Source organism: Acanthopagrus latus, chromosome 13 (assembly GCF_904848185.1).
Source record: "Acanthopagrus latus isolate v.2019 chromosome 13, fAcaLat1.1, whole genome shotgun sequence".
NCBI classification, from domain to species: Eukaryota; Metazoa; Chordata; class Actinopteri; order Spariformes; family Sparidae; genus Acanthopagrus; species Acanthopagrus latus.
This window is the reverse complement of record NC_051051.1, coordinates 24,227,377-24,237,664: the sequence shown is the minus strand read 5'-3', so window position 1 is coordinate 24,237,664 and position 10,288 is coordinate 24,227,377.

Here is a 10,288-nt window from a genome sequence, read left to right as displayed (position 1 = left end):
AAAGTGCTGAACAGACATGAGTAGGTAGCTTAAAACCCAAATAAATGCCGACATGAACCTGAAGGACACAGCTCACAGACTCACACACAGACCAGATCTCGAGAAGCTCTACACACCATGTCATCTCTTGGAGTATCTTGAGATGCTTCATGTCCCTGAAATCTCTACAACCTCAACCAGAAGGTTATCTAAGTCAGTAAACAAGTATAAATGATGAAAGTTATGCAATTTGCCATAAATCTATATAAAAAACAACAAAACAGAAAAAAAAACCCTTTAATGAAAACTACAAAATACAAAACTGCAATTTCTCTCAGTTTCTCTCCGACTGCCATCAGCTGCTTCTCTGCTCCCCCCTCCAACTCTCTGACGTCACCACGCCTCACCATCACGCACCGACAGCATGATGTGGTGAAAGACCACGACTACTGCTGCAAAAATGATAAATGATATAGTTGTTATATTTTTTTTGATTTAAACAAGATCATCAAACACAGAATTCCCTCAACCGTTAAATGGACAATGCTTTGGTGACACCATCCGTCACAATAACGTCTTAACATGTAACTCAAAAAAGTGTATTTCCCAAATTGACACACTTTTCCTTTAAGATCATTACAGATGATAATTGAGAGTCTCTGCACGAGTGGGTTTGTGGTTTTGGGAAACTTCCATAACGTGCATACAAAAGTACAAACACTTCTTGAACTCGCACCTGAACAACAAAGTTCTTTGAGTTATCAGGACTCTAAATCTTTCACACTAAACTGATTCTGTGTGTGTGATGTAATCGAGGTGTCACAGCTCTACCTGCAGCTCTCAGGTCAGCCTGTAACAGTGTTAATTACCGTCCTCACTCTGTCATTCTGTTTTATGTCGGCTCATTAACCTGCTTCAAACTGGTTGTTTATCGACACCTTCTGCTGCCGCCGTCTTCCGCTCTGTTCGCTCCCGCTTTGCTCTTTGCTTCAACTCGTTCTTTGTTCCTGTGGTTAGTTTTTTTTCTCCTGTTTGTGTTTCATCCACCCATCTGCCTACCTCCTCTCTGTTCCCCTTCTCTTTTTGTTTGGACTGTCTTATTTGGTCTTCAATCTGAAATGAACAAAAAAACAACTCTCTGGGCTGTGTCTTCCTCGCGTCGCTCTCTTTGAATTTCTTTCACACGAACGGCTTTTTGTCTCACTTTTAACTTCCTAACTCTGCCTCGAACTTCATCTTTTGTCGTCTCTCTGACACTTTCTCGTCTGACTCTTTCAGTCCAGCCATCACTCTCTGCTCTCTTTCTTCTTCATCTTCCTCAATCATGAAGCTGCTTTAGTGACTGATAGCTGCACTCATAGCACTGCCTCTAGGAAGCCATTAGTCGTCTTTTGTCGGGGGCCGGTGATGCTGCATCATATTTGAAAGAAGTGATACTGCCATATTTAAATTTTATGCACTATATATTGCAAATAACAAAACAGAAATTCTCTCAAGATGGCCTGAGTAGCTGTTTTTGAAGTAAATGATCGTTCAAGAGTGCCGTGGGTGATTATGCAGAGGAGTACATTTGATCAGAAAAGCAAAGTGCGCCCTGCTTTCACTGTTCATGTACGTCTCCCACAAGCAACAAACTCCCGAGGAAACCTGAGAGGTATCAGACAAATGTTTTTCTGACTGGAAAAAATTCACACAAGGGCGTTCTCTCAAGTCAAAGCAAAGATTTGGAAAGTTGGAGAAATTTTGTTTCACGAGTTGACGTCATATGAAGCTGAAACACAGCGTATGAGAGTAAACAACAGGTTGATGGTGAGAAACTTTTACCGAGGTCGTGTACTGTAAAGTCACTGTATTGTTTCCTTTGTGCTTCATGTCGCTCTTATACCGGAAACAGCTGTCAGTGTGATGTTTAAACATGTTGGCGTCCATGTTGCTCCCACATTCCGACATGACCGAAGATGGAAAAACGACTTCCCAACTCAGGAAATTGAAATCCGAGGAGCACTTGAATGCCGCATAAATTACGTAATATTAGACAGAATTCTCTTGTAGATGAGTCATGATGTGTTTGAGTTAATTTTTCCTTACTTGACGCTGCACATCCTGACTACTGCACACATTAAGTTGTCGATGCTGAAATGTTATATCGTGCAGCTCTAGCTGTCAGTGAGGTTCTCTGTCGCCTCGTTAGCATGTAGATCCAGCGTCTGCTCGTCACTGAGAAGAATCACTCTGATTGGCTGTTCAGCTTAGTGAATCAGTGCATAAGAGGAGAAACAGAAAACGAGAGGGAGACCGGTGTCGCTGTAGTGAACATGATTTCACACATATTATTGCATTTTCTTGTAGATCTGCAGAGAAGTAGAAAAAAACACTTGGTTAGGTTCAGAAAACATCATGTGCTTATTGACTTATTGATGGAATAATATTCAGTTTGTAAATTCTATTTATAATTCCTCGTTTTATTGCCCATTGAAATATCAAATAATGATTTACTTTCTAATATTGTTATTTATCTATATATAAATAAATGTATTTGCAGCCAAATGTATTAATGCCTAGATTCTACAAAAAGTGTGATGCTTTATTATTATTTTCATGACACCTGTGGTCTTTCATAGCTAATGAGCATAATATGTGACTGTGACATACTGCCTCTTGAACAAACGTCGACCTTGGACGTATCTGTGGTTTGTGGAAATGTTTTGTTGCAGCTAGTTCTCTAACATCAGTTTGGTGTTTTAACACTTCGTCAAACAGTTATTTCTCTATAACCACAAGTCTTTACTGGTTGGAGTTTGGTGAAAGAAGAGGAAAGTGAAAACATGGGTGTCACATCCGAGAAACTACAGTGTAGAAACGTAAGAAACATAAGAAACGAGTCATATACACAAAGCTTTCACTAGGGGTGAAAAGTAGAAGGGTTTAAAGGTTTTAAAACAATTGTAAATGAATGAACATTTTATTGAAAATAGATAAATGAATAAAATAAAATGGTCACTCCTCAGTAGAAATCTCAGTCCACAGAGCCACAACACCCACAAACAGCTTTGTTTTTCTTATTTTAGCTAGAAGTGTCTTTCAAGTCTGTCTTGATTTAGAAAGCTAAAAAACCTTCAGCTCCTGTTTGTGTGTTTGTGTGTGAGGCGACTGATCGTCAAACACTCCGCAGGAGAAGAGAAGAGTTGAAACGAGGCTGCCGCTCGAACGACGGACAGAAGAAGTGTTTTGTTGTTTAACAGTTTTGTTCTTATCCTGATTAAAGAGCTGCACTTCGGTTAAAATAGATCCTGCTGTTATATTTCGGGAGCCGACAGTTGGATCTGGGAAGGGAAACACAAGTTTATGTGGAGGAGAGACGGCAGAATTTATTCAAGTAATTTACTAGAGTACAGTGAAGACCTGAGTATTTCTATTTTAAGCTAATTCAAACCTCTGCTGTACTAAAGAGAGAAGCTATTACTCTTCTTACTCCACCACATTCATCTGAGGCTTTAGGTACTCGTCAAATAATATGATATATATTAGTCAACACAATGAGTACTTACTTTTGCTACTTTACGTATAACTTCATACTAATACCTGGATTTCTATTTAAGTACAACATCTGAATACCTTTTCCACGTCTGATGTGCGCCGCTGCACGTTGAGTCATTATGAATCCTGAGGAGTCGGCAGAATAAACAGCTCATGGACAAACCCCCCATCTGGTCTCTCTCACACACACACACACACACACACACACACACACACACACACACACACACACACACACACACACGCACACGCACACCCAGGCACACATGCACAAACACACACAGTCATGCATCTTTTGCCAAGATACACAAACAAAGACTGCCAAGAAATACAATAAATTAGGGGGAAACACTCACACACCATTTTGGCACTCACACATGCTAACAGATGCTCAACACACACGTATGTACTCACACACACACACAGTTTATATACAGTAGCAGGCCAGCGTAATTGCCCCATTTACAGACACTCTGGAGATAAGACAAACCTGCTGCCAACACACACACACACACACACACACACACACACTGAGTTGTAGAGTTTATAAAAGCAGCTGTCACTACACTGAAATGTTTTAGTCATCTTGTTCTCGGTCTTCCCCAGTGACAGACGAGAAGATGGATATCAGTTAATTCTCAGTGCGGTTTAGAGACGGAGGCTCAGGCTGAGAACAAAAACTGAAAGCAGGGGGAACTTTATCCTCGCTTCATCAGAAGAGAAAACTGGAGCAGTTTCACATATAAACTCTGGACAATGGCCAGAGAATCCGGTGTGGACTTTGTCTGGAGTCGCCCTTTTCAGACGTGTAGCACAAAACAAATGTCCATCCATGTCAGGTGAGCTTTCACCGAATGTAAATACTTCGTCGGGTTTGGACTTCATATGTGATTTAATTCCATCAAGTTGATGTATAAAATGCTTTTAGGCAAAAACATACATCTGATGCAAATATTTACATTATACATACACTGTTTCAAGGTTTAAGTTGATTTATTCAACATTATACAACACATCATATCGTAATTAAAGTTTGTAAAGCCTTCATGCTACACAAGGAGGGAACATGTGAACTGTTAGTTATATACACAAACATGCAGTGAATGTTTTGAACGATGGTGATAACATGGTCGGCATTTTCATACTCAAAGATTCAGTGAAACACTGTTCATCTACTTTGACTGTGTGAGCACCAAGAATCAATTCCGTAAACACAGAGTCCCTCTGTTGTTGTGGTGGAGACAGGTCTCTGTTGTTTAGTCAGCTAAGTAGCATGACTCCATTGTTCCTTTTCCTGCATCCAGGAAACTGACAGGTAACACAAACTCAGTACTCGGGCAGAGATGTGGAGCCACAGCTGTAAAAAGTCAGCTTCTCCTTTTCCTTAACTTTCCGCACTTGTGTATCTCCGTGTTAGTTTGCATAACTTAACATTTCAGTCAACTCTCTGGGAAAAAGAGATTTCAATGTCAGAGGACCGTCCTGCTTAATTAAGGTTTAAAAAAAAAAGAAGAAGAAACTCTGAGTCTCAGTGTAGCTGAACTGAATGCAGTAAACAAAACACTTTCAAACAGCAGCACAAACACAGCAGCGAGATGTTGAAATGAGCCTCTCTCTCGCTCTCTATCTCTGCTGTAGCTCTCTGCATTGCCAAGCCTCTTTACTTCGACTGAGTGTAGCTCTTGGCTGTCAGTCAGATAATGTTGCTGCAGTGGAGAGCAGCAGATTCTCAGTATGAACCTGCTGCTTAATGACAGACTGAAAGCAGTAAGCCTGCGACTGCCAAACAATTTCAGATGTGAACCTGACACCTGCCCTGACAACATCATGGCGAGCATGAATGAAAACAGATTATCACATATTCTAAGAAAAGGAATATCAGGGAACTGGAGTTCTGGATGAAAAAGTTCAATCTAAGCTGCTGGTCGGTGGCTTGACTCTGGAGGCTGCGATGTCAGCGGGTGTTTGGATTCATCATGGGGGGCTTAACGGCCCGGACACACCGAACCGACATCAAAGAACGGGCCGACTGATGCGTCACCTCACTTCTCCTGTTCCTCATCCAAGAAGCTAAACACAGAAACTACAGCTGATGGCCAACTAACTTGTTTGTCTCTGGAAGTTTTTAATAAATAGTTCAGAAAATCTCAACCAGAGATGCAGCAGAAGATGACAGTCTTCTTTACTCCTTTTGGTTTTTCATTGTATCAATAGATCATCATGAAGTTTTAACATTTTTTGCCTCGTGAATATTTAATGAAGTCTCCACGGAGGTGTCCCCTGCATAATATCCTAACAATATCAAAGCATCATTATTGTTTTATAGGCAATATTAACGTGACTGTTTTAGTGAGTCAGACTTTGCCTCCCTGCTGATACTGCAGAGATACAGACAAACTACTAGTGTGTGTGTGTGTGTGTGTGTGTCTACATAAACTGCATTAATCAAAGAGAATAATCACCAGTTAAAACAGGGAAACACACAAAGAAATCCACAAAGGCACCACAGAGATCAGTGATTAACTTTAAATGAAGGTTGTTTTTCTTCTGACTGAATGTTCACTTTAATATTTGTTTCACTTTAGATTTAATGTGCAAAATAAAAACAGGCGGTTTCGTTGTGTCCATGTCGAAGTGTCACCGGTCATCTTGTTGTACGATTGTTTCCACTTCCACACCTCAGATCACATTGCAGAGGTGTGAATGTGCTTTTAGCTGTGTCCACACACACACACACACTCACACACACACACACACACACACACAGGGTCAAATCCGTTACCAGAGGAGCAGAAAAGGCAGCTGACAGCAGCACCTTCTATACCTGTGGGACACACACACACACACACACGCGCGCACGCTTCATGGTTTTCAAGACAAATGTGTCAAATATAAATCTTGCACACTGTTCATACTGTACGTAACCACCAACTTCATGTAATCTATGTAAAGTAATCCATTACATCACCTCATCAATATTTATTCTTTACACAATTTGTTTACAGTTTACAGAAACACTTGACTTGAACATAGACGCTGCACATATATTTTCTGTTTATATGCTTATTTTTTTGTAAGCACCAGCCCAGTCTGCAGGACTTTCTACCAATTACAGCATATCACGTTATCACCATCAGATTATATGGTTATTAGCTGACTTTCAGATCAGGAGGTGGTGTTGTTACAAGCTAAGAGGCTGACAAACTGGCAGCGGCACTTGGAGTCTAATACTTCAAGCCATTTTGTGGCGACCAAAACTCGTTATTTTCCACTGAAAGGTGAACCAACTCCAGCAGTTTTTGCGAGGGACAAAACCAGCTACTTTTCACAGGAAGTCAGGCCATCTCCTGTTTGTGGTTGTGGCCAAAATTGTATGTTTTTACAGGACGTTGGACCATCTCAAGCTGTTTTTGTGGCTCAGTCATCTACAGCTGTTTTGACCTATAAACATATCAGAACATACTAAGTTATTGTCATTATCTTAACTAAGACCATACCCGTCTCATCTTAATACATAAGCATTTTTGTCCCGATAGAGCTAACAAGAAAACCCTGCTGGTGGAGCGTTAGACGGAGGTGAGGGGTCAGAGGTTCAGCTGTGTGTTTCCTGATGAAGCAGCCCTGAGCTCGGTCCTGTGAGGGCTGTGTTCACACTTCTCTTAATAGGAGTTGACTGTAATGTTCGATGAAATGCCCTGAATGTTAACCTCCTTTTCACCTACTGACCTCAGACCAGCAGACATTCTGAGCTCAGTGTGGATCAACATCATCAATAGTTACGTATAAATGGACAATATTTCTTCATTCTGATAGTAGATTTCGGGTCTTACTGTTAACATGGGGTGGGATTAATAGGGTCTGGTGATTACATGCAACACAGAATTTAAGCTGAATTGCTGTGTAATGTGCACAAAAGTCGACCAGTTAACCTTAAAAGCCACCGTCTTTGGTAAGTAGAGAAAAGTACGTCACTGTATGTTTACGTCAAGATTGTGATGCCAGTTTTCATTTGATCGGTTTATTGATTAAAATTGTGTTCCCTTTCAGCCTGTTTTCTTCTGAATTGAGGTGGAGCAACTTGGTTTTTTTTGCTGACAAACCAAACAGATTTATTTTTAATCTTTTGAGTTATAATCATCTCTGATATATATTCAATGTATTATTCAAACGTTAGCTACATAATTTATATTGCTGTAATTTTTAGTTTTGTGCTTAGAACGTCAGAGTAGAGTTTCAGTTGGTACCTCAGAGTAAAAAAGAGATTTTTCTGGCTGAATGCATATCGGAACATGCAATGGATCAGCAGAGCAGTAACGAAGAAACATGCTTATACGGTACAACACACACACACACACACACACACACACAGCTGATGATTTGTATGCGTTGTAATACATATTTTCGTTGTAAAAGTTAAGAGCATCGTCTCCTGAAGCTTAATCTACCACAGCAGATATACAGTAAGACACAGTACAGTGTGAGTTCATGTGCATGTGTGTGCATGTGAGGCTAATAACCCGTAACTGCATGTGTGTGTGTGTGTGTGTGTGTGTGTGTGGGATGTACTGTACAAGCATGTTTTTCTCTTTATGCTCTGCTGATCTGCGGTATGTTCAGAAATACACACTCTCACGCACAAAAGACACACACTGTGCTGTATGTATTGATACGGTCGATTTGATGTTTTCAGACGTGTTTTGAGCTCTGTGACTCTGGATGTGCTCAGAACAGCTGACTGCTCTGCTCTGGTTTCTCCCCCACATCCTCTTGACTGTGACCAGTTTCACACTTCATCTCTGCTCTCCTGCAGGGTCAAACATCAGCCGCGTCGCCTGCAGCGGAAAGAAAATTCAAGGACGGCAAACGCTCCATCTCGCCGCCCTTTCGGCCCGTCGGTGATTGTCTGGACTGCTGCTGTGAGCCAGCAGTTAATAACAGAGTTACCTTATTATCGATGACACAGGTATTTCATTGCTGTTGTCACTGTTGGTCCAAAACGACGGCATAAGATGTTCAGTGCCTGTCAGAGGCTGCAGGCAGTAGAGTTAAAAACACTCCACTCTGTTTCTCTGTCAGTCCTTTTAAATGCTGATATCTTCAAACCGGGCCATACATTTACACATTTTGGTGACTAAATAAGCATAAACAGTTTTTTAGAAATTTTCAAGTACTTGGCAAAGTTAAGTCCACTTAAAAATGCTAATTTTTGTCACTGGCACGAGATTTTTGTTATAATTCTGACGACATTATAGGAATGGCAAAAAAGAAATTTAAAAAATATGTTTTGTGCATTTGGCTGTTTTTTAGATGTATCATTATGATCAGATGAGCAGCAGCATCTTCCTCCGTCTCTCTGTTTCCTTCATTGCCTCATTAAGATAGAGGGAACCAAGAATCAGCAGGCAGAGGAAGAGGGGGCTGCTCTTGTTGTCAGCTGCCCAGCCTGAGGGCCTCGCAGCTGGGGGACACTTCTGCACATCCGTTGGCCAATCCTGGAGCTCCAGAGACGACTCAGTCTGTGTGCTGTGCGTATTCATTAGCGGGAATTAATACGAGCTGAGGCTCTCCTATCCATCCATCCATCCATCCATCTACATAAATTTAGATTGTCAAAATTAAACATTATCCATTATACACATCAGCATGTTAGCATTGTCATTGTGAGCAATAAAGTATGCTGACATTAGAAACAGCAGCACTTTGAGCTAAATGCTAAGTAAAGCCTCGCAGAGCTGCTAGCTTGTGATAATTTAGTGACAGAAATGACCCAGTTTCCCTAATCAAGTCCTCCAAATGCAGTCATTTGTTATTTTGGCCACAGTCTCGATTACCTACAGGGTTTCTCAGCATATAATGAGTCTAATCTTAGTCATCAGAAAATCTGTTTTGGCTGATTATACTTGTTAAGTATTACCTTTTACCTTTCTACCAAACCAAAACAGGTATTTTACGCCAAAACATAGTGTTTTCCTAAACCTAACCACAGCATAAGCACACCGTTGTGACAAGATAGAAACATAAAGTTTTAACTGATCTGTGGATTTGCAGAAACATGCTCAGCTAACCTTTACTCTGCTTAAACAATAGTGTCTGTGTTGGCATTAACTCTGCTGCGGGATCCATGTCTGACCCATGTTTGTGTGTCAGTAACTTTACAAATTCATGCCGTCTTTCCAGCGTGACATCAGAAGTTACGCTCCTCGTGTACCCATCATGCTCAACAATCAGACATGGCCTGTTGTAACTGTGTATACGCCAAACCAACAACAAGACATCAAACCGAAGTACAACTTTAGATTTGTGGTGCAAAAAAAAGGCGTCCTCTGATCCAGCAGCAACCTTGGATCCTATCCTCCTCCTGACAGAAATCATTTCATATTAAGGGTCTGTACATGACATATAGTGTGGAGAATGTTTATATGATAACCATATAGATTTAAAAAATTGTGTTTCCAGAAATGTATCATGCCAACATTTTATCTGAATACTGTACTGGTTTTTATTCCTGATCCAGATTTTAAACCCCAAACAAACCATTAAGGTGATTTTGTTTTTCTTCAGTGCTCTGGCTCATTTTCAGCCTCTTCTTCTCTTCTGCCCGTCCAACTTCTTCCATCTGTTCCCTTCTTCATCCCCAACCTCCCATCTTCCTCTGACGCTCTCTAACAGACACACAAACGTACACTGAGCACTCAGCAGGGAGCGTTAGTCATGAGATCATCTCATTAATATCTGAGAGAAATAGCTAATGAGGGTTAATAAGACACCCAGC